Genomic DNA, 25,784 nt, shown 5'->3' with positions numbered 1-25,784 from the left:
TCAAGACCTCTCCCAGTGTTTCTTTTTACCTGGCTGTTTATCTGTACTCTTTCTCATATCCTTTATTATATAAGAAACACATAATTAAGTGTTTCTCTGAGTTTGGTGAGCGGTTCTAGCTAATGATAAAACCTGAGGGGGGCGGGTCATGGGAATCTTCAATTTATAGTTAGTCGGTCAGAAGAAAAGGTGACAACCTGAGACTTGTAACTAATCTTTGAGATGGGGAGGATAGTATTCTAGGACCAAACCCTTAACCTGTGGGGTCTGCACTAACTCAGTTGGTGTCAGGATTAAATTGAATTGCAGGACACCCAAGGGGTGCTGCAGATAATTGCTCAGTGTGAGGGAAACCCCACATATCTGGTGTCAGAAGTAAAGTAAGGTGTGGTAGTAGTGTGAGAGTAAAGAAAAACCAGGGAGTATTTTGTGCTTCACAACTACCAAAAGTGTAACATACATGTAATTAGAATCCCCAAAGAAAACGAAGGAAGAAAGTAAAGGGAAAGGGAGGAAGGAAAAAAGAAAGGAGAGAGGGAGAAAGAAAGAAGAAAGGGAGAGATAAGGGGAAGATGAGGAAAGAAAAAGAAAAAAAAATTAAGGGAAAAAAATGACTGAGAATTTCCCTAAATTAATACCAAACACCAAAACCACAGATCTAGGAAGCTCAGAGAACACTAAACAGGATACATGCAGAAAACAAAACAAACAAACAAAATTTATGCCTAGGCATATTATATTAAAACTTTAGAAAATCAAAGACAAAGAAGAAACCTTGAAAGAAGCCAGAGGAAAAAAACATCAAAGGAGCAAAGATAAGAATTACACCTGACTCCTCTGAAACCATGTAAGCTAGAAGACAATGGGGTGTGACATCAACCAAATAGCTGAATAAGATGCCCCTCGCTTATATGCCCCCCAACAACAATTTGGTATCCATCCACAGAAAAAAAACTGCCACTGTGGGAGCTATGGGATTCAGCACCATACACGAAGGAGCCTGGGAACAGTCTAGGCCACTCTTGTGTAAGGTAATAGGAAAAGAGACCTTGATGCTGGCCATGGACCTGCAGGGGCCTATAAACCAGCTATAATCCTTCTTGGTTGTGATCTGGAAGTCCCTGGAGACCACTGCCTTAGACAATCAGCCATAGATGAGAGTGCCTTTGTGGAATTCCAAGAGTTCAGCAGAGAAATCCCAGCACACTGTTGGAGCAAAAAAATATTCACAAGTTTGGACACATTGGAGGGGGTAAGAGGAACAGTTTGATTTTACACATGCTACCCTTCCTCTGGCATAGTCATGAACTACAGAACTGGTCAAGTGGGAAGAGACAGGAAAAGCAGCAGATAGGCATCTTGGAGGGCATTAAAAAGATGTAGATGTAGATCCCACTAACTGTATCATGGATTCCATTAAGAAGCCCACTCATGAATAACCAGAGATACCTTGCCCACAGATCGCTCCAACTGCCCACAACTATGCCCAAAACTCTGCCTGCCTCACCCACATACAGCTCCCCCTGTGGCTGGCTCCTTTGTGCACTCTTCATGGTAGTACACTCTTCTTTGGCAGATGGCTAGTGAGTATACACAGAGTCAGGCTGAATCTTCAAGACAAGATAAACCTACAAACTTCAGCTTTTGCACAGCCTTTGAGAAAGTAAAAAGGAGGCTACAGCACCTGACCTCATGTGTTGCAGAATCAAGAGAAGACATACAAGCCCTGGCTGGTTTGGCTCAGCGGTTAGAGCATCACGGTCCAGAGATATCCAGGTTCAGTTCCCACTAAGGGCACGTTCCTCCATTGCAGTTTGTCCCCAGCCCTGGTTGGGATTGTGTGGGTGGCAACTTCTAGATGTGTCTCTCTTCACATTGATGTTTCTCTCTCTCTCTTCCTTCCTCTCTCCCTCCCACTCTATCTGAAGATAAATGCAAAAGTGTCCTCGGGTGAGGATTAAAGAGAGAGAGAGAGAGAGAGAGAGAGAGAGAGAGAGAGAGAGAGAAGGCATACAAGCCTAAGAATCCTACCACGGTAAGGAGAAGGAAGTGTGGGGCATATTCACAAAAGGTATGAGAAAGCTTCAGAATCTCTAACAGAGCTGATGGAAGGTATTTCTCAAAGTCACTCAGTTAAGACTTAAGGAGGTGTGTGAAAATAATGCAAGACTTCAAGAAACATGAAAAATCAAGGAAACTTGACACCATCAAAGGATAACAATAATCTGCAAGTAACCAACCCCAAAGACATTGAGACGGATGCTTTATCTGATAAAGAATTCAAGAGCTGTTTTAAGGAAGCGGAATAAGGTATAAAAAACAAAGACAATTCAATGAAATTGGGAAAAGAATGCATGAATAAAATGAAAGATTTAACAAAGAGATAGAAATCACTAAGAAGAACAAAAAAAAATTCCGAAGCTGAAGAATACAATAAATTAAATTAAAAATGTAATAGAGAACATCAATAGCAGAATGGATGAAGCAGAAGAAAGAGTCTGTGAATTAAAAGACAAAATCTTTGCCCTGGCCAGTTTGGCTCAGCGGTTAGAGCGTCGGTCTGTGGTCCAGAGAGTCCCGGGTTTGGTTCCCACTAAGGGCATGTACCTTGGTTGCAGTTCGTCCCTGGCCATGGTTGGGTCATGAGGGAGGCAGCCACTCTATGTGTTCCTTTCACGTCAATGTTTCTCTCTCTCTTTTCCTCTCTCTCCCTCCCACTCTATCTGAGCAAAAAAATGGAAAAATGTCCTCAGGTGAGGATAAAAAAAAAGAAGAAGAAAAAATAAAAGACAAGATCTTTGATATTGTCCAATCAGAGGAGAATAAAGAAAAGAGAATGATAAAAAAGTAAAGAAACATTGTGATCTACGATATCACACACACACACACACACACACACACAGCAATCTATATAAATTATTGGAGTCCTAGAAAAAGAGAAGAGGACAGAAAACTTATTTAAAGAAGTAATTGCTGCAAACTTTCTAAATCAGGGGAGAGATTTAGACGTCCCAGTTCCTGAATTTCAGAGATCTCCAAACTCAAAGAGATATTTAAGACACACTATAAATAAACTATCAAAAATCAAAGACAACCCTGGCTGGTATGGCTCAGTTGGTTGGAGCATCATCCTATACACCAAAATGTTGCAGGTTCAATTCCCTATCAGGGCACATACCCAGGTTGCAGTTTCAATTCCTGGTCAGGGTGTGTGTAGGAGGCCATAAATCAATGTTTCTCTCTCATCGATCTCTCTCTCTCTCTCTCTCTCTCTCTCTCTCTCTCTCTCTCCCCCTCACTCCCACTGCCCTCTGAAATCAATGGGGACATATCCTCAGGCGAGGATTTTTAAAATGTGCAGAAAATTAAAAAGAAAGAAAGAAATCAAAGACAAAGAGAGTATTACAAGCAGCAATAAAAAAAGGGAAAAAAAGCTAGTAATTTATAAGAGAATGCCATAAGGATACTAGCTGATTTCTCAGTAGAAACTTTACGGTCCATAAGTGAGTGCAGTAATCTATTCAAAGTGCCAAAAGAAAAAGAAAAAGAAAAAAAACCTCCAACCGAAAACATTTATTGTAAAGTTGTCTTTCGGGAAGGAAGAAATAAAACTTTCCCACACAAAAAAAGGTGACTGGACCTGCCTTACAAGAAGTGCTGAAAAGAGCTTTTCAAGATGAAATGAAAGTATACTAATTAGCACCATGAAAATATACACCTGGTAAAAGTAAAAATATAGTAAAATTCAGACTACTTTAATATTGTAATATGTTGGTGTGTCAACCACTTAACTCTAGTATAAAGATTAAATGGCAAAAATATATATAGCTACAATACTTTGTTAATAAATATGCAATACAAAAAGGTATAATGTGATGTCAGAAACATAAAAGGGGGAGGAGTTACAGGGTGGAGTTTTGTATGCGATCAAAGTTATCAGCATAAACTACACTTATATATTGTATACAAAGTGGGACAAAAGTAGGTTTGCAATTGTGAGTACATGAAAAACAGTTTATTCTTGTATTATTTTTTATTCATTATTTTTCATGCAAACACTGTAAACCTACTTTTGCCCCACCGTGTATATATTCACATTAAACCACATGAGCCTGACATGCACAGAACATTCCATCTATCATCAGCAGAATATACATTCTTCTCAAGCACACATGGAACACTCTCAAGGACAGAGCATATGATTTGTCTTAAGGCAAGTCCTAGCAAATTTAAGATTGAAATCATACCAACTGTCTTTCTCAACCACAACGATATGAAACGAGTAATCAATTATAAGAAGAAAACTGAAAATTCACAAATATGTAAAAGTTAAACAACACACCTCTGAACAACCAGTGGTTCAAAGAGAAATCAAAGTCTTGTAACATAAAGCCCTGGCTAGATTGGCTCAGCAGTTAGAGAATCTACCTGCAGACCAGAGACTCCTGGGTTCTGTTCTGGCCAAGGGCACTTACCTCAGTTGCAGTTAGTCCCTGCCCCTAGTTGGGGATGTGCAGGAGGTAACCAGTTGCTGTGTCTCTCTCACATCAATGTTTCTCTCTCTCTCTTCCTCCCTTCCTCCCTGCCATTCTATTTTAAGATAAAAGGAAAAATATTCTTGGGTGAGGATTAACAACAACAACAACAAAATCTTGTAACATACAAAAATGGAAACAAAGCCCGGCTGGTTTGGCTCAGTGGATTGAGCAGCGTTCCATGGACTGAGAGGTCCTGGTTTGATTCCTGGTCAGGGCACATCCCCGGGTTGCAGTCTTGATTCCCAGCAGGGGGCATGCAGGAGGCAGCCAATCAATGTTTCTCTCTCACATTGATGTTTCTATCTCTCTTTCTCCCTTCCTCTCTCTCCAAAAAAATCAATAAAAACATATATTTTTTTAAATGGAAACAAAATATACCTAAAGTTATGGGATGCAGTAAAAGCAGTTCCAAGAGGGAAGTTTACAGCACAAAACCAAAACAAACAACAAAAACCCTACATTGGGGAGAAATCTCAAATAAACAACCTAACTTTACACCTCAAGGAACTAGAAGAAAAAGTACAAAATAAGCCCAAAAGTAGCAGAAGGAAGGAAATAACTATTAACAGAACAGAAATAATTGAAATAGAGACCAGACAAACAATAGAAAAGATCAACAAAACTAAGATCTGTTTTTGTGAAAAGATAAACCCTTAGGTAGAGAAAAAATAAGAAATAAGACTCTAAATGAAATCAGAAATGAAAGATGAGACATTGCAACTAATACCACAGAAATACAAAGTATCATACAATGGTGAATTGGATGGTATATGATGTATATCTCAGTGTAGCTGTTATTTAAAAAAAAAAAAAAAAGACAAAGAGAAATCAGTTGATGTTAGAAAGTTAGAAATTAAACACAGAAGTGACAAGAAATAATGTAAGTTCCTGGAACTTTTAGAATCATGGGGAGGATTCTAGATTTACCCCCAGGACATAAAATTTTAAGAAAATCTTATCTAACTCTTATAGGAAGAGCAACCTCTATAAAACCAGGATTGTGTTCTTGTTGGTGAGCATATGAGGGAATTGGCCTTCTCATGCCCTGTAGTGTATGGGTATATTGGTGCAATGTGTCAACATGTTAAACATGCATACCCCTTAATGTAGCAAACCCACTCCAAAGGATAAATGCATAAAGATGTTAATCAGAGCATGTCTTGTAATATTGAAAATTGGAAATACTCTATCTCCATCTATAAGCAAAGCTTCTCAACCTTAACCAACTCAGTCCCCCTTTTATAATAATTTTGTAACATTCCCTGTACAGCCTTGAAATGAAAATCATAGATACTTACAACAAAATATACCTAATTGTAATATAAGAGAGAAATAAAAGTAATCTGTAACAAAGTATCTATTTCAATATATAAATACTTTAGACACAAAACATACTCTAGGGGGCAGTACCACACATTAAGAACTCTACAGCAAAATGGTTAAATTTATGACATATCCAAACAAAGGAATGATAGAAGTCTAGATTCATTAACATATCACTGAATCAAAAAGCAGGTTGTACAACAGCATTGCATTGATATCTTTATTTATGTAAATAAATAGAAAAAGTTCTAAAAAGATGTCACTAGGATGTTGATCATTTGACAGGAATTGTCCCTAATTATGAGATTTGTAAAGATTTTTGCTTTTTTATTTTATTTTTTATCCTCACCCAAGCACATTTTTGCATTTATCTTCAGACACAGAAGGAGGGAGAGAGAGAGGAAGAGAGAGAGAGAAACATCGATGTGAGAGAAACACATCGAGTGGTTGCCACCCACATGACCTCAACTGGGGCCGGGGACAAACTGCAACCAAGGTATATGCCCTTAGTAGGAACTGAACCCGGGACTCTCTGGTCCATGGGCCAATGCTCTAACCGCTGAGCCAAACCGGCCAGGGCAGATTTTGCATTTTTAAAAATGTATTTGTCTATTTGAATTTTCTTGTCTACGTGAACATTTAGAAGTTGATAGCAAGCTCCAAATGGGAGACTCACAACACAGATTCCAAGGGTTCTGGAGTGAGATTACGTCATCTGTAATGGAGATGTATATGCCTTTTATAGTCTAGTTCCTGGCCTTTCCAAGGCATCTGCCAAAGATGGTGGAGGTATTTGGAACTGAGGCCATCTCATGAGTCGCTGGGTGATGACAGTAGCCAAGTAATACTCATAGGTAGGAGGATAGTGGGCATGTGCTTCAAGGGCATCCACATCTCTGACAGTTTCTACAGAAACAAGTTGCAGTACCTGGTCTTCCACAAACACACCAACTCATTCTTTGAGCTCTACCACTCAAGATCCATGGATTCCTGGTCTGTGTCTAATAAAGACTTTATTTCTCATGCCTGGCCTGGCCTTCCCTTCTTCCATACCAAAAGGAGGCAGTCCCAACGTCCAAGTGCCACAGGTAACCACTTAGGAGTGGCCATAAAAAACATCAGGGAGGGGAATACCTTTAAGAGGGCAGAGTTTTGGCTTATACATCTGGTCATTTACTTTGTGTGGCAAGTATGGGTACTGGCAAAAGGCTTGTCTGCTTGGTCAGAGTCTGGAGGGAGGAAATAGGGAGAAAGAGGTCTGGGAAAGAGGCATGTGAAAGGATCTGAAAAAGTGGACATGAAGTGTTAAGATGTTTGTTTCACGTGTTAATGCCCAATAAAGAGCATCCATCGCCCTGGCCAGTTTGGCTCAGCGGTTAGAGCGTCGGCCTACGGTCCGGAGAGACCCGGGTTTGGTTCCCGCTAAGGGCACGTACTTCGGTTGCAGTTTGTCCCCGGCCCTGGTTGGTCGTGCGGGTGGCAACCACTCGATGTGTCCCTTTCACGTCGATGTTTCTCTCTCTCTCTCCCTCCCACTCTATCTGTACAAAAAATGGAAAAATATCCTCGGGTGAGGATAAAAAAAAAAAAAGAGCATCCATCATAGAAGAAGCATTAAACAACTAGAAAACTTGCCTTAGAACATATATCAGTTTCTGCCATTGGCTACACCAGTGTTAGTCCAATAGGCATGTGATAAAAATGGGGTAGGGCCCTGGCTGGTGTAGCTCTGTTGGTTGAGCATCGCCCTGTGCACCGAAAGGTCATCAGTTTGATTCCTGGTCAGGGCACATGCCCAGGCTTCAGGTTCAATCCCCAATAGGGTGCTAGAGGGAGCCAATCGATGTTTCTCTCTCATACTGGTGTTTCTCTCTCCCTTCCTCTCTCTAAAAATCAGTAAAAACATATATTTTTTAAATGGAGACAAGAATGGAGGTTATACTTGGGACCAATGGCATGGGATCCCACTTACCAAGGTTAATTTATCTATTGCTATTGTCAAATAGTCTACCTTCCAGCAACAGAGACCAATGGTTGGCTCCCACGATGGCACCAACCCTTTAGAAGATCTAGTCTAGTTGGTTGTAAAATGTCTACAGTGCACTCATTCCATCTGGAAGTGGTATCAATCTATCTTGACTGGAATTTAAACATATTCCAAGTTAGACCTCCTACCTGAAAGGTCTTAACCAGTCACTGAGGGATTAAAGTGTTTAATCCACCAACCAGAGAATAGGTGCAGCAACGGGCACATGATCATGAGATCCAGTGATCAGTTCGTATACTATACCACCTAGACAAACTGGTAGGCAGGCAGAGCATAGAAATGACCTGTTGAAGATCCAGCTGAGGTGCTAGGTTGCAAAGGATATGAGAAGGGCACCATCCTTTAGGACTCACATACACTCTGAATTGATATTCATTATATGGTAAAGGGCTCCTAATAGAGAGAATATCTGGGTCCAGGAGCTGAAGGGTGGGAGTAGGAGCATCTGTATACTGATTCCAAATGAATTTTTAAATTTCTTTCCACAGAGGTTAGAGGTTTTGACTACTAAAGAAGAATTGCTTCCACTGGGAGACACAGGAAGAGACCCATTAAATCCCCACTGCTGCCTGGTCACTTCAGGCTCCTGATTCCAAGAAACCAGCAGGCAAGGATAATTGACCCCTATTTTCAATAGGGCAATTGTTACACAGTAGGGACAAGAAAGAATATGTTGGTACTCAATAACCCATTTAGGCATCTTGTTTTCCAATTGCCCAGTTTAAATGGTACACGAACAAGTGAAGCGGCCACAGCTTGAGAAGCACCTGTGGATGAAGGGCTCAGTCCCCTCAGTGAAGAGGGTCTGAGTCACTGCACTAAGTTACCTAGATCAGCAGAGGATGAGGGGAAACTAGGATTCTTGGCACAGGTAAGATAGCACCAGCTTCAATTATAGCCCCAAGAGCAGCTTCCAGTGCTATAGTTAATTTTCTAGTAAGTTTTTCCAGAAAAAAGAGGTCCAAAAGGATTTTAAAGGAACTGCTCTTGACCTGGGTGGACAGTCATGGATAGCATGGTGCACGGCAGAGATCTTCCCACGCAGGACTGAAGCAGGCGCTCTACCAGCCACTGGAAGCGTTTCAACCAACTTCTTTTCCACAACTTACCCTTGGCTCAAGAGCGCCCCCTTACCTTTCTGGATTCAGCCAAACTGGTCAATGAGGTAGCATAGTCTTCAGATTTCCTGTAGGTGTGGCTGAGGTTTTTGTTGGGCCGCATCACAGTTCAACTTCTTCCTCTGCTTAATCCTACTTCCGTTACTCTTTCCACAGGTGAATCCCAAGAGCACTCCCCAATGAAATTCCTGCACCCCAATCTTTATCTCAAAGTGCATTTCCCATGGAACTCTATCTGTGATAGGTTTCCTTCCCCGTGTTTCTTATAACTGTTAGGATATTTTGTATTTTAAGTTTTAAAAAAAATCAAAATTGCTTACATAAGGAAGGGGATTTATTGGCTCTCATAACTGGGCAAGTATCAGGACTGATTTGATTCAGCGGTTTAACAATTTCAAGGACCCAATTTTGCTCCATTTCTCTGCTCTGTCTTCCACTGAAGCAGCATTGTTCTAAAGCTAACTCTGTGCACAATGACAGTAGCTGCAGTAGCACCACAGTTTAAATTCTCAACCTTCACCACCCAAATGGAAAGAGAGCATGCTTTTAGTAGCTTTGTTTGAAGAACAAGGAAAACTCTTTCTCAGAGTTATTAGCTCCTCAAGTTTCACTGACACAAACTGGCCAAAGTCTGGGTTTCCTAAACCAGTCACTGTGGCAAGAAGTATGGGATTATCTTGAATAGTTTAAAATAATCAAAGTTAATTCCTGGAATTGGTTGTACATTTTAATCCTTGACTTTCACAACCACATGGGTGCTACACAAGGGGGAGGGATAGAAGGGATGTTGTGGAGACAAACTGTGTTAATTTGCTAGGGATGCTATAACAAAGTACCACAGGCTATGTGCTAAACCAAGAGAAATCTACTTTCTCACAGTTTTGGGGGCTAGAAGTCTGAGATCAAGGTGTTGGCAAGGTTGTTTCTTCTGAGTCCTCTCTCCTTGGCTTGTATATAGTCACCTTTTCAGTTGCCCTCACATGGTCTTCCCTGTGTGTGCATACATATCTATGTCCTAATCTCCTCTTGTTATAAGGACACCAGTCATGTTGGATTAGGGCCTATCCTAAAAACCGTATTTGAATTTAATCACCTTATCTCCAAATATTATATTCTGAGGTGATTGGGGGATTAGGGCTTCAACACATGAATTTTGGGGAGGGGGACACAATTCAGTCCATAATACAAACTCAACATCACTATCTAATACATATTAAAATTATGTTAATCTGTTTGACTGTTGTACTAAATTGTAAATTCTTTAAGGGCAAGGACAATATTTTATTTATCTTTATACCATCAGGGCCTAGCACAGGTTCTGGTACACAGTAGGCAGTCGATACAAGATAACAACAGCTTCTTGAGGACTGTAAAGTGGTAGCAACATAAGCCTAATGGTGGTGGGTTTAGGAATGAATGGACAGAATTTACAATATAAAATTTAAACCTTTCTTATGACAAAAGCCACTGTAAGCATACTCAAGACATGATTATGAAAAAGAGTACCTACATATATGGAACAGAAAGAGTTAAGAGCTCTAACATAAAAGGAATCCTATAAAAAGATCAGAAAAAGATGAAGACAATAATATATAAACATACAAAAGCTATAAATAGCCCAAAAATATATGGAAAGAAGTTCAACCCCACCAACGGTCAGGGAAACACTAATTGAAATAACAGTGAAATAGCATTTAATGCAAATTACACTAACAAAAATTTAATATTCATGCTTCAGTCCTGGAAAGAGATGGAGAAAGACATTCTTCTACCTTTAATTAGTATAAACTGCAATAATTCCAGAGGTCATCTGGCAGTGTGTCACTCAAGACATCTTTGGTTACAAGCAACAGAAAACTTAACTCAACCCTCCCCTCCAAAAGTCATTTGTAGAGTCAAACAACTGAAAATATAGACATAGTTGAATCGAATCCACCTACAAGTTATCATTAGAATCTAGTGTCTTTCCTTGTCTTAGTTCTGCCTTCCTCTGAAAGAAAGTCATTTTCACTAAAGGTCTCTCTTCATGAAAAGACCTAACATCTTTACAGCAACAAGTCCAGCAGAGAAGAAAAATCCTTGATCTAATCTGAATTAGCCTGCATTGAGTCATGTATCCATCTCTGAACTATAGAAAATTAGAACTAGTAGGATATTATGCTCTTATTGACCAAATACAGAAGCCTTTGGAGGAGTCAATGCCATTGTAACCCCATGGATTAAGAGAGAAGGGGGTCTAATTCATCTAAAGAAAACAGATGATGTTACCCAGAAAAAGAGGAGATGAATGGTGGATGGCAAAACAAAACAAAACAAAACAAAACAATATATATCCTCTGCAGGAAGCATCTATTAAAAAAAAAAAAAAAGTACATATGTACATATCCTTTGGTTCAATAATCCCATTTTAAGGATTCAATTCAATAGAAAAATAATTGCATAATTTAAAAAAGATACATGGCCCAGCTTTGTGTGGCTCAGTGGATTGAGTGTCATCACATGGATTGAGAGGTCCCGGTTGGATTCCTGGTCAGGGCACATGCCTGGGTTATAGGCTTGATCCCCAGTAGGGGGCGTGCAAGAGGCAGCTGATCTATGTTTCTGACATCGATGATTCTCTCCCTTCCTCTCTCTCTTAAAAAAATCAATAAAAATTTTTTAAATTATTATGAAAAAGATACATGTATAAGAAAAGTTATTCCAGCATTATTTATAATGGCACAAAATCTGGATAAATCGACATTATCTATCAATAAAGGAATGGCTTAAAAATTATGGTATATTAATACTATATAGTATTGTGCAGCTAGTTAAAAGATGGAGCTGGATAACAGTATTTATAATAAACTGTTGATTAAGAAAAAGAAAGTTGCAGAAAATAGATATGGTGTGATTTGTTATTTGTAAAATTAAATTTGGAATCTTTATTTATATGTGTTTCTATAACCATTGGGAAAAGTATGGAGAGAAACATCAATTTTTTTAACATGAGTTTATCTAGGATTGGGATGGGGAGCAGAAAACTAGTTTTCTTCATGTACTTTTGAATATACTTTATATTACTTCTGTGTTGAATAGGTAAAATGAATGCTTATTACCTTTTTAAAAAGTGAACAGAAAGTGAAATGAGGAAGCAGCCTTAAAATGTAAACTATTTTTAGATTTGGCAAGAAGAAAGATAAATTAATCTGCAGTAAAGAAGAGATTGAAAATATTGCAAACAGCATAACCCATGGAGCAGGCCCTGAGGGGATGAAAGAGATGTGTTTCGAGCAGAGTCCCAAATGTACCAGGGCTGTGATAGCCTCACTGTTCCACAGGGAAATGCAAATGGAGTAGTTCATAAAATTTAGTTTTTGCTATTGCAAATGCATTTCTTTTAGGAAATCATTGTAATAAGAGGAGGGAGGACTTCTCTTATTAAAATATACACCATTATCTGTCAAAGTTAACACTCTAGCAGCCCTGTCAGTTCCCAAACTGTTAGAAATGTTAATGGTCCATAAATCCCAAAGTCTGGAAGAAACAGATTTATAGCACAAGAAAAAGCCAAGCATTAGTGAGAGTAGAGTTAGTTCTTCCTTGTGATGGAGGAAAACAAGTATGTGTGAGTACAGACAGTTAATAGACAGACTTTGCAGGAATAGGGAAAGAAGTTGAGGAAGTTATTTCCTATAAAAGGCTGTGTGCTAAGATCTTTTGCAGGAGTCAGGGTTGAAGGGCTCAGCAGGAGTGATTGTGAGGTTGAGACTTCAGGGGAGTGGTAAAAATGTGGAAGAGGTGCTGTGGGGAATGGGAGACCAACCTGAGAAAATTGGGATTTTCAAATGTGAAATAATACCTAAGTATGCAGTTGACTCTTGAACAACTCGGCAGGTTAGAAGCACCACCCTCACCCCACCCTTACCCCTGGACATAGAAAACCTGTGTATAAGTTTTGACTCCCCCCAAAACTTAACTGCTAATAGCTTACTGTTGACCAGAAGCTTTAGTGATAACATGAATAGTCAATTAACACATATTTTGTATGTTATATGTATTATATACTGCCTTCTTACAATAAAGTAAGCTAGAGAAAAGAAAATATTAGGAAAATACATTTATAGTACTGTATATATATGTTGGATAAAAATCTGTGTATAAATGGACCCGTGTAGCTCAAACCTGTGTTGTTCAAGGGTCAACGGTATTTTGTTCAGATTTGCTTTTATGAAATTGTCTTTGGTCCTTTTTATAGTCTCTTCCCCATTTGACATCCCCTACCCCACTCAGCACTTTGTTTTTATTCCTTTGACAACATTTATATCATCCTTAGTTTGTTTTTGTTCTTGTCGTATCTGTACCCACTAAACTGTTTTTGAAACAATGTTCATTGATCTATAATCACCTCACAGCACCTCCCAGATATTAGGCACCCAACTGATTATTGCTGAAATAAATTTAACTCCACATAGAAAACAACAGGATAATAATAGCATCCTGATTAAAATTCTTCATACTTGTAAAAACAGAAACCATTGGCTTTTTTAAATTCCTATAAATTAACTTTTTCTAATAGCATGCATTTTCATTCCTTACTAAGGTATTGTATATTTGGTTATGTTTTGCTTATAAGAGTTTTAAATTACACACCCTTTGAATTCATACACTTCTGCTATAAAAATGCTACAAAGATCATTAAAACAAAAACTTCCATTGTAATAGATATAGAAACTGAGGACCAGAAAAATTGGTGATTTGTTCAAAACTGCAAAGGTCTTAAATGAAATGACAGAGCCCATATTACAACCATGTTTCCCACTTAATCCTATGTCTTTATACAGTGACTTCCCTCTTAATTTGAATTTTACTTTTTATTCACCATAATGGTAAATTAGTAATAGCAGTTATCTCTGATAAACCTCTGTCAAAATCAAAATACACTGATTACCCTTCATTTTTAAAGATGCCACTATAGGTTTCTGCTGTTCTGTGACAAGTTTGATATTATAAGTGTCGGTTAGAGTACAACACACCAACTGGGCAGTCAGTTGAATGTTGTTTTATGATGCATATCATTTGTGTTTTTTAATGGTTATAATAAAATCTAAAATGGTGATGGCGATGATTGGTATATCAATCTTTACTCCTGCATTTTATGGTTCATATTTTATTTACTTAAAACTCTGTATCTCCTTATTATAAATAAAAGATATTAAAACCACAGTGAGAATAATAAATCTTCATCATGCAAACATGATTAGAAGGATGCTGCATGTACAGAAATATACATGGTCTTTTCCCTGGGGAGGCAAGAGATGGCCTATTACAAACCACCACCCCCTTTTATTTGCACATGAAAGTGGAAACTATTAGCACATTACCACTGAGTATTTTTCTTTTAAACATGCTCACATAATACTTAGGAGGCCAACTGTAAAAAGTGAAACATTTATAATTTGCCAGTGAATAAATATATAAAAAGATTTGTATTGTTCAGTTTTGCTGAAATGGTATACTGCTATTGTCAATTTCAAAATTATAGTTTCTATTTGGCAAATGCTATCATTTGACCTTTAATTAAATTTTAAGAGAAACATTACCCCCTTCCCCCAACAAATATATTTTTATATCAAATACACACAGAAGAATGTTGGAACAGAAGTCTCTGGAGTTACCCTCCTAAAGGCCTGATTCCCTAGGGTGAAGGCATACATGTATCCATAACAAAGCTACACCTTACTGTGCTGGATAGCTCATGACTATCTCTTTTCAATCTGGTTCTATCATGTAATTCTTTGAACAAAGTTTTCAGAGATTGTATTAAACATCTTTGAAATTATTACTTACAATGTACTGCTTGCTCTCATAGTGACAGGGAAAGGCCATTTGTAAGAATTTCTTTCTGCTATCAGAAGAAAGCATTTTAACTCCTCTTGATCATTGTTCCTTCAAATATTCCAAACTCACTAAAGCCCATCTACATGCCCAAACTTCCTATCAAAAAGTACACATTGCAAAACCCCAAAGACTTTGAACTAGGGAGAAACAAGACTGCCATTCATATATTCTTCCAGCAATTATTTTATTTTATTATTTTTGTCCTCACCCGAGGACATTTTTTTCCATTTTTTGTTCAGACAGAGTGGGAGGGAGGGGGAGAGAGAGAGAGAGAGAGAGAGAGAGAGAGAGAGAGAGAGAGAAACATCGACGTGAAAGGGACACATCGACGTGAAAGGGACACATCGAGTGGCTGCCACCCACAAGACCCAACCAGGGCCGGGGACAAACGGCAACCGAGGTACGTGCCCTTAGCGGGAACCGAACCGGGTCTCTCTGGACCGCAGGCCGAGCTCTAACCGCTGAGCCAAACCGGCCAGGGCCTTCCAGCAATTATTTACCAAGTCCTTATAGAGTGACAGGCACTGTGCCAGGTGCTGTGGTTACCAGTGACCAGACACTGTCCCGGTGCTCCCAGCGTGAGGCAGACACTGAGCAGACCCAGGCCCTGCGTAGGGTGAAGGTGCCAGAGAAGCCACCTCCCAGTGCAGGGAGTAGGGGACAGAGCAACCAGCCCAGTCCGGGCAAGGGCGGCACGGAGGTGGCCAGGCGGCAGGGCCTGGAGAGAGTGGGCGGAAAGTCACCCTGGGCAGGGCTCCGCCAGGCTCGGAGAGCCGCACGGACAGTCGGGGGCAGGCGGCACGAGCAGCGAGGCGGTGACCGAGCCAGGGTGGGCCTCGCCGGCGGCGGCCCAGGTCGCCCTGCGGCCGGGGCTGAGAGGACACCCCGTGGAAGGCGTGCACACCGAGGGCAGGAAGAGCAGTCAGGAGCCTGCAGGAACTGTCCAGAAGAGGATGTGAGGTTGAAGAGTCGGTGGCTGTAAAAGTCTGTCCAGGTACTTCTGAGGTCAGACAAAAGATGTGACAGCCCGAGGGGGCGGCAGGAGGCAAGGGCACACACGTTCCATGTTTAATGAATAATCGTAAGTCACTATCTAACCTCCACTCGGGAATGTTTTAAATGCCCTCCAGCTGGGAGAACGAGCTCGGCTTACAAGTTACGGGCACTTCAGAATGTATTTCAGGTGGGCAATGCCGGGTAGAAACTCAATCCACCGCCACACAACATGTTAACACTCTTTTAATGTCAGATTACCATAAAAATAGGACAGCAAACGCCGCGCACGCCCCTTCACACGCAGGCCCCCTAAAGCCGTCTTCATTGTCTTCCGCCACTCATCGGAACCGCCGCGGAAGCCGAGCCTACTCCAGGGCTCCACGCCAGGCGCATGCGCACGGCCCGCAGCTTCGGGAGGAGGATCGGACCCGGAGAATGTTTCCCAGAAGTCCTCGCCTTTCGCAGCGTTTCTCCCTCCCGCTCACAGGCCGCGTGACGTGACTCCGCCCGCCACGTTCCTCGCCGCACACGGCGGTTTGCTAGCGCCGCCCTGCGGTGCCATGTAGCGCTGCAGCGGTGCAAGTGGAGTCAAAGCAAGGGAGTAGGGAGAGCGCGGCGGGTGCAGCCGCTGCCGTCGTCACCGTAGCGTGTCGACTAGTGGCGGCGCGGCTGAGCGGAACGGAGGGAGGGAGGGGGAGAGGAGACCCGAGGGGAGGGAGGAGGCCAGACAAGGCGGGGGAGGGGGAGCAGCGGTGGCGCAAGCCGCGCGGAGCCGCGCAGCTCGAGTCCGCTCCCTTCACTGCCGCCGCCTCCCGACCCGGCCGGCAGAACCGGCGTCCCGGCGGCCCCCGGAACATCTCAAAGCGGACGAAGGAGTCCATGTTGGGGAACTTGGCGGCGGCGTGACGGGGACCTCGGGACCTGCAGTGGGGCCGCCGCCGCCGCCGCCGGAGCCAGCGCCTCGACCTCGGCCTGAGGTAAACACGGGCCGACCTCTGGGTGGATGGGCTGGCGCAGCTGTCGGCGCGGGCCGGGGGTTACAGGCTGGCGGCGCGAGGGCGGACAAAGTTTGGGAATCTCGCGGGGCCCAGGCGGCGTCCTGCGCTTGGAGGAAAGTTGGAGCTGCCTCTCCAGGCAGGGGAAGCCGCGGCGGGAAGGGTTCCCCTTCGCTCTCGCTGCCCCGCGGGGAGGCCCGGCTCCGGCCGCCGCCGCCTCCCTGTCGGCACCCCGTCCCATTTCCTCCTTGTGGCCTACCCGCCTCCCGCCGCCGCCGCGGAGCCTGTGGCCGCCCGGGTGCGGGATGGGGTGGGGGCGTTCAGGAAGGAGGCTCCACGACCCGGTCCCCACTCAGACAGCCCCTCCCCGCAGTGGAAACGTGTCCTGCTGGGCTTCCGGGAGCTCCCGACCCCCCGTGTCCGCTCTACTTTGGGCGACTTTGCTTTTGTCAATTGCGTCCGAGCCCGCCTGTGAAACCAAACTTTACTGCGCCGTGACCTCCGGGTGCACGAATGGGGAGAGAGCCGGCGCTTCCTCCTCCACCTCCGCGTCGGCCGTGCCCTGCATTTCAAACTGGTCCCCGACCCCCGAGTTTAAACCCCGGGCGGACAACAAAAGGGCCCGGAGATCTAAATTTAGCTTAATCAGTCGCCCCTCCTCGGATTAGGGATTTTGAACCATTAGAGGCATTCAGATTGCTGGCGGGCTTGCCACCTACACATTTTGAAAACTTGTTTTAAAAGTAAACGCCCGAGTTCGAGGAGTCGATTAAAACATTCACAGATTCAAGTGTATAATTTTCAAACACGCCCAATATATTTCTGGACCGAATTACGTACAGTGTCTACGAGTTGAGCGTGTTTCCTTCATTTTGGATTACATTTTAACTAACATCTTTATCACGCTGAGATATTTAAGCAAGAATGATTTTTTAAAAACGTTTTTACTATAATGCGTTGTAGATGCTGATCTTAAAATTTCCCAGTTTGGGACTTTTCACTGAATTTTGGTACAAGCATGTTAAAATATATATTTTTCTTTTTAAAAGAAAAGTTAGTTAATGCAAATGACTCCTTAACTTGGCAGCAGAATACTAAGGGCAAAATATTCTTAAATAACAGGTGGCTTTTGTATTTTACTGATAATAGTATTAAATTTTTTTATATGTAATGAAGTTTCTTTCCAGACCATTGCTTTCTCTTTTCTCTCTTTTTGGCAGTTGACTTCATCATCTCACTTTTTTGTTATTGTTTAAGAGCTGCAGTAAAATATTTGTGGGGCTTTTGTTTTTGTTTTAACTTATTGGGCAGAAGAAAGGAAATTTTGAAATTGTCTTCGGATTTTTTTGTTTTATACTGCTATACCAAAGATAATCTGAATTTATATTGTGTTTATGCACTATGAGTATTTTTTTAATTAGCAATTCTTGTTGCATTTTTCACTACATTTTTTCGGTGCTTTCAAGTATATTAATCACTTTGTCAATGGGGGACGAAAATAAAAAATTATTTCTAAATATGCTAACTGGAACGTGTTGGGGAAAATTTTTAAGGGGAATTTTTTTTTTTGGTATGTCTTTTGGTGGTGGTAATGAGGTCCATGGGTTAAGACTGAATGAAACTCTTCAGGGGTCACTCACTTCCCCATCATTCTTTGGCCACTAACCAGTGCTTAGGCAATTTTCTTGAAAAGCAGTGCTGGTAATTAGCAGAGATGGTATGAATCTGTGCTGTTATATGATATTGATTCATCATCAGTAGCATCTTTCAGTAGTAAATAAGAGTGTTCAATATTATACTACTATATTGATTCATCATCAGTAGCATCTTTCAGTAAGTAGTAAATAAGAGTGTTCAGTATTATACTACTGATCAGTTTAATACTGAACTTTATAGACACATCAAAGAGAGAGTTGTAAAACCTAACTAAAGAGAGTGGCATAAAAGTAATACAAAGTCATCCATCTCTACAGTATTCATTGTAACTTTATAAACAGACTTTGTCATATTCACCCTTGTCTTTTAGTGATGTAAATTGGATCTTGACTCATGAAATTGATTAAAACCTGAATTCTTAATTATGCCATCAGTTCCAAAGAATAAATTAATAACCTTGCACCTTTTCGTGCATCTGAATGGCGATAACCCTTAGTAGCAGAGTAGAGCCCAGAGTTAAAATACCCAGTATTGCCCTGGCTGGTTTGGCTCAGCGATTAAAGCTTCGGCAGCAGACTAAAGGGTCTCAGGTTGCATGTTTGGTCTTCGCCCCGGTTCCGGTTGGGTCATGCAGGAAGCAACAAATCGATGTGTCTTTCTCACACCGATGTTTCACTTTCTCTCCCTTCCTTACATTCTATCTAAAAATCAATGGAAAAATATTCTCAGTTCAGGATTAACAAAAAACAAAACAAAAATAAAATAAATATCCAATATCATCTGTTACTATTTCCAAGAACTAACTCATCTTTGCATTGTCCTCAGTCTTTTTTTTTAAGTTGTGGCTTTGTTAATTCCTAGTACTGAAGCACATAAAGTTTCAATATAAAATGTGAAAACACCATCATTTCTCATTTGCAAAATAGCTCCCTAGAAAGTCTCACTGACCTTTGTTTACCTATAGTCTCAACAGCCAGAGTGATCCTGTTAAACTTTGTCAGTTCATGTCACTTCTCAAATGGTTTCCTTTCCCAGCCTTAGTAAAATTCATAGTCCTGTTATAATCTACCAGGCCCTGAGTGTTTTGACTTTTTTTTTATCCTCACCCGAGGACACTTTTCCATCTTTTGTTCAGGCAGAGTAGGGGAGAGAGAAACACCGACGTGAAAGAGACACATCGAGTGGCTGCCGCCTGTATGACCAACCAAGGCCGGGGACAAACTGCAACGGAGGCACACGCCCCCAGCAGGAACTGAACCTGTGTCTCTCTGGACCGCAGGCCGACGCTCTAACTTCGAACCAAACCGTCCCGTCCGGGGTGGCCCTGAGTGTTTTGAGCCTCTTCTTCCTCTCTGACGTCATTACCTCCCTCTTTCTCCAGGCCACACTTCTCTGCTACTGAGGTTTTCTTTGACTACTCTGTATAAAACAGCAGGCCCTCTTCCCATGTTTCCTAACCCTTTTTAAGCATTTATCACTTTACAACATAACTGTGTAATTTACTAACTGAAGTTTATTGTATTTCTTCTTCACTCTTGCAGCGATTCTCAACCTGTGGGTCGCGACCCCTTTGGAGGTCAAACGACCCTTTCACATATTTTCAATGGTCTTAGGAACCAAGACACCGCTCCTCTATTTGTTTCCAGGCGGGTCCGCCCACATGCAGATATGTCCACATACAACATGAGAGACTGTATTAAAGGGTCGAAGCATTAGGAAGGTTGAGAACCACTGCAGTCTAATGCAAGTTCTGTGAGAATAGGGTTTGTCAGTTTTGATTACTGTTTTGATCCCAAACATCTGAACAATGCCTGACACATAGTAGGTACTCCATATATATTTAATGAATAAACACACTTTCAGCTGGAACATTTTAAAGACATTAAATAATAGTAATTATGGTTTGAAATGTTAGACTATCTATACAAGTCTCAGTTTTTGCATAATCTGCTAAGTTACTTCTATCCATGCATTATGTTCGGTGGAAGGGTCCACATTTTTAGAGGAGAGTATGATAGAGTGTGACCTGAAAACAGATTTGTCAGAATATAGAAGGAACTAAGAATGCTTAACTAAGAGTAGAGTGATATACCTATCTTACTGTTCAAAATGTTTAGAAGCCAAAGTAGACCGAATTTTGATAGTCCCAAAAGGCAAAACTAGTATTATGATGTGTATTGAAAGGGAGGAGAGGCAGTAAGAATTGATGTGGAAAAAATTAGTTAAGGCTTTTCCCTAGTAGTCCAGAATAGCTGAGAATAGCTTGAATTAGAATGAGAAATGTGGAGATGGACAACAGTGAATAGGACTTGTGATCAATAGGTCTCAGTTGATGGACTGAAGTGAGGAAGAAACAAATTTTAAAGATGACTTCTGAGTTATACAACTGGATTGATGGTTGTACCAAACAAGAACTATGATTCTTTCAATTCTGACATTGGGTTTGACCATACCTTTGGAATTTTCAGGGTGAAATAATTGTAGGCAATTAGACATATGGTTCTAAAATTCAAAAAAGAAGTGTGTTATGGAAATAAAAAATTGCAGTCACTTACATAGGTAGTTGAAAGTTTAGGTGGAATTGCTTAGGGAAGGGACTCTTAGAATCTAACTTGGAAAAAGATGCTGGAATGGAATCATAATGGCCTCATATATTTTTTTAAATTTTATTTATTGATTTTTACAGAGAGAGGAAAGGAATGGGAGAGAGAGTGATAGAAACATCAATGAGCGAGAACATCAGTTAGCCACCTCCTTCATGCCCCCAACTGGGGATTGGGCCCACAACCTGGGCATGAGCCCTGACCGGGAATTGAACTGGCCACCTCTTGGTGCATGGGTCAGCCGCTCAACCACTGAGCCACACTGGCCGGGCTAGCCTCTAATATTTAAAAAAAAAAAAAGTTTACTGGAGGATATGAGCTCCCAAAGAATATGGTGAAAGAGAAGTAGGAGATGAGAGTGATATTACAGAAACCAAAGGATAGAGTATAGGCATATTTCATTTTATTGTGCTTTGCTCTATCACACTTCACAGTTTCTTATAAATTGAAGGAAACTCCCTGGCTGGTTTTGCTCAGTGGTTAGAGCGTTGGCCCGTGGACCAGAGAGTCCTGGGTTTGGTTCCCGCTAAGGGCATGTACCTCAGTTGCAGTTTGTTCCTGGCCGGTCGTGTAGGTGGCAACCACTCGATGTGTCTCTCTCACATCGATGTTTCTCTGTCTCTCTTTCTCCCTCTCTCCCTCCCATTCTATCTGAGGATAAAAAAAATAATAATAATTGAGGGAAAGACCCTCCACCAGCAGAAAGATTACGACTTGCTTTATTGCTGTGGTCTGGAACCAAACCCACCATACCTCTGAGGTATGCCTGTATTTCAAGGGGAGAGTAGTCAACAGGGTCAGTGTTGATGAATTTAACAATGTGGTCAATAGGGTCAGCATTGATGAATTTAACAACATGGAGCTCATTGGCCTTTTGAATAAGCAGAATAGTAAGATTAAGAAATTATCCACCCACATTACAGAAGAGACCTAATGTTACAGATATTCACTGTGTGCCAAACACTCTGTCCTAGGCAGTTTATATACATTTTTCTTTTCTTTTCAGCAGCCTTGCGATATTGGACGTATTAGTCCATTTTACAGAAAGAGTCCGAGGCTCCAAAGTTAAATGACTTCCTAAGAATCTATACCCAAGTTCATATGACTTTTTGGCCTCTTGGTTATTCATCATATCAGTTGTCCTCCCAAACTCCATATCAGTGGTATCTAGTAGTAGACCTTTCTGTGATGGAAGTATTCTATATCTGTACTGCCTAATACAGTGGCTGACAACGATGGGTGGCTGTTGAGCACTTGAAATATGTCCAGTGCAACCAGAATAATGGTTACTGTTTTGGACAGTGCAGATATAGGTAAAAATTCATTAAGAAACCTATAAGTAATAAACTAGTATTTTCTTATACAGTAGTCATCTCTTATCCATGGTTTTGCTTTCTGCAGTTTCAGTTACCTGTAGTCAACTGTGGTCCAAAAATATTAAGTGGAAAATTCCAGAAGTAAACACTTCATAAGTTTTAAATCTCATGCCATCCCTCTCTGGCCCACCTAGGACATGAATCATCCCAATGTTTTCACACTATGTGCCCTACCAGCAGTTAGTTAGTCACTTAGTAGCTGTCTTGGTTATCAGATCAGTCCCAGTATCATAGTGCTTGTGTTCAAGTAACGCTTATTTTACTTAATAGTGCTCCCAAAATGCAAGAGTAGTAATGCTGGCAATTCATATATGCCAAAAAAATATGAAAGAGAAGCCATAAAGTGCTTTCTTTAAGCAAAAATGTGAAAGTTCTTGACTAAGTAAGAAAATAATTGTATGCTAAGGTCTACAGTAAGAGTGAATCTTCTACAGTGATACCTCGGTTCTCGAACATAATTCGTTCCAGGAGGACGGTCGAGAACCAAATTGTTCGAGAACCGAAGCAATGAAACCCAATAGGAAATAATGGAAACTGGATTAATTCGTTCCAAGCCCCAGAAAATGCCTATTTACTGGCCTAATTTGTATATAATATGTAGAAAAACATAAGTCTCAACAAGAAATAAAAGTGTACAGTATGTCTAAGGGTTAAATTCAGTGTAAAGCGTGACTCTCTCCACAAAGCGTGACTCTCTCTCTGCACTCACACTGATGACGCAAGCAAGGCGCGCTGGGCCGAATGAATGCCATTCGGCTCAACTCGGCTCATCTCGGAAGTTCGAGTTCCAAATATTTGTTCGGATTCCAAGACAAAAGTTTCTCGAATCTCCTGGTCGAATACCGATTTGGTCGAAAGTCAAGGCCTTCGAGAACCGAGGTATCACTGTATTTGTGAAATTGTGAAGAAGGAAAAAGAAATTCGTGCTGTTTTGCTGAGAGAAACCACATTCACATAACTTTTATTACAGTATATTGTTGTAATTGTTCTACTTTATTATTAGTTACTGTTAATCTCTGACTGTGCCTAATGTATAAATTAAACTTGATCAGGAGTATGTGTATATAGAAAAAAACAGTGTGTATAGAAAAAAACAGTGTATAGGGTTCTGTACTATTCATGGTCTCAGGAATCCACTGGGGATCTTGGAATAGGTGACTACTATAACAAGAAGAAACATATTCTTCATGTGAAAGGAGTACTGTTTTTGCTTATATGCTAGTTTTATGTGCTATAAGTGAATATTGTAGGTAATCTTTTTCTTTCTTCTTTCCTTCTTATCTCCAGCTTTTAGAAAAGTTCCAAGTATAATACAAAGAATTCCTGTCCGGCTTGTGTGGCTCATGCCTGGCTGGTGTGGCTCAGTGGATTGAGTGTCTCCCATGGACTGAAAGGTCCCAGTTCGATTCCCAGTCAGGGCACATGCCCAGGTTGCGGGCACATGCCCCGGTTGTGGGCTCGATCTCAAGTTGGGGGGAGGGGGGCGTGGCGTGGCGTGGCGAGCAGGAGGCAGCCAATCGATGTGTCCCTGTCATTGATATGTCTATCTCTCTCTAAAAATCAATAAAACATATTAAAAAACAACTTTTCCACCTGAATCATTTGAGAGTAAGTTGCAGACAACATCCTACTGAAGTTCCAAGTGTAAGTACAAAGAACTCCCCCTTCCAACCACTTGAGAGGAAATTGCAGATGCATTTAAACAAGGACTTTCTGTCACACAAACTATATCAAAATCAGGAAATTAACATTGCTGTATGATTACCACCTAAACCTAAGGCTTCATTCAAGTTGTGCCAATTTCCACAGTGATTTCCTTTGTAACAAAAGGATCTAGTTCAGAATTCTTATTAATTTTTATTGTATCTTTTTACACTCCTTCAACATAGAACAATCCTCAGTCTTTTCTTGATTTTCCTTACCTTGACATTTAAAGATACTACATGTTAGTTTTGTTGTAAAATGTCTGTCAGTTTGGATTTGCCTGATAATTTCTTATGGTTGGATTCAGATTGTGCATTTTTTGGCAGGAGTATTATAGTAATGATTCTGTGTTCTCATTGCTTTCTATCAGATGGCATATAATTTCTGTTTGTCTCATTGCTGATGATATGTACTTTGATCACTTGATTAAGGTAAAGTCTCCCAAGCTTCTTAACTGTAAAGTATTCCCCCCTCTTAGTAATTAAATAAGTGTGGGGAAGTACTTTGAGACTGTATAAATAATCAATTCCTTATCAAACTTGCTATTTATTCATTCTCAAATCATCTCAGCTTTGGCCAGTGAAAGCCCTTTCAAGGTAGTTTCTGTGTTCTTTTGATTTGCTTTGAGCACTTCCTTACTTTTCACACAAGAAAATGTTCCAGGCTCACCAGTACTTTCCCTGTGACTGCCTTAGAGTCAGCCGTTTCTCCAAGGAGGTTTTTGTTTTTAATGGAGAAAGGTAGTTGAAACCAAGATTTGAGTGCTATATTCATTTGTATATCTGTGTATAGGAAAACCATGAATTGGTACCAAGTTCAATACATAGTGTTTATAGTTTTCTCCCTTTTCAAATTTATAAGTCCCTTATCTTACAAGGAGAAACCTGGCTCCCGTTATCCTTAGTTTATTTACTTGTATTATCAGTCCTCTGTAGCTATTTTCCATTGCCACTGCTGCTCCCTCCCTGTGTTGCATAACATTTTCACTCTATTTAGGCTCTGATACCTTGTGCCAGGATACATGTCTCACTCCAGACTTCTCATACGTCATGCTAAGGATCTCATCTTTCTGCTTGAGTTCCAGTACCTCACTCAGCTTCCTCACCATCGTTACTGTGACATTTTGCTCTAACACTTCCAGGCAGAATAGCAGCATATAGAGACATTTCTTAAAAGATTATACAAACTTGTTTCTTTTTTTTTTGTGGTATGTGCCCCTAGTGGGAACCGAACCCGGGACTCTGGTCTGCAGGCCGACACTCAACCGCTGAGCCAAACTGGCCAGGGCTAACTTGTTTCTTATAAAAGGTTATTACATTAAAAATTTTAGTGAAAATTTGTGATAAAATATGTTCTCAACTTTCTTATTTAAACCTTGAGATTCATATCTCTGATGTGATAAGACTGTTCTCCCTTTTATCCTTGGAGTTCTCAGATGTACTTTTAGGGGAGTCTTTTTAATATAATTTTGACAATAAAATAAAAATCAGTTTACTTTTTTATATGTAGGCTTTGGAGTCAGTCATACCTGTCTTTGGATTCTGATTG

The 25,784-nt window shown here is 40.9% G+C and overlaps 1 protein-coding gene across 2 annotated transcripts in view; it reads left to right on the top strand.

Annotated features, from left to right (window-relative positions):
• Positions 1-16,701: 16,701 nt before the first annotated feature.
• Positions 16,702-25,784, top strand: part of SCAF11 (SR-related CTD associated factor 11) — a 78,731-nt gene continuing 69,648 nt past the window's right edge. For both annotated transcript variants that reach the window (XM_036250709.1, XM_036250698.1), the window contains exon 1: positions 16,702-16,879. The gene's annotated coding sequence lies outside the window, so the exon portion shown is untranslated. The remainder of the gene's footprint in view (positions 16,880-25,784) is intronic.

Source organism: Molossus molossus, unplaced genomic scaffold (assembly GCF_014108415.1).
Source record: "Molossus molossus isolate mMolMol1 unplaced genomic scaffold, mMolMol1.p scaffold_m16_p_10, whole genome shotgun sequence".
In the NCBI taxonomy this organism is placed as follows: domain Eukaryota; kingdom Metazoa; phylum Chordata; class Mammalia; order Chiroptera; family Molossidae; genus Molossus; species Molossus molossus.
Note: the sequence above shows the minus strand (reverse complement) of the source record. Positions and strands in the feature narration are given on the sequence as shown.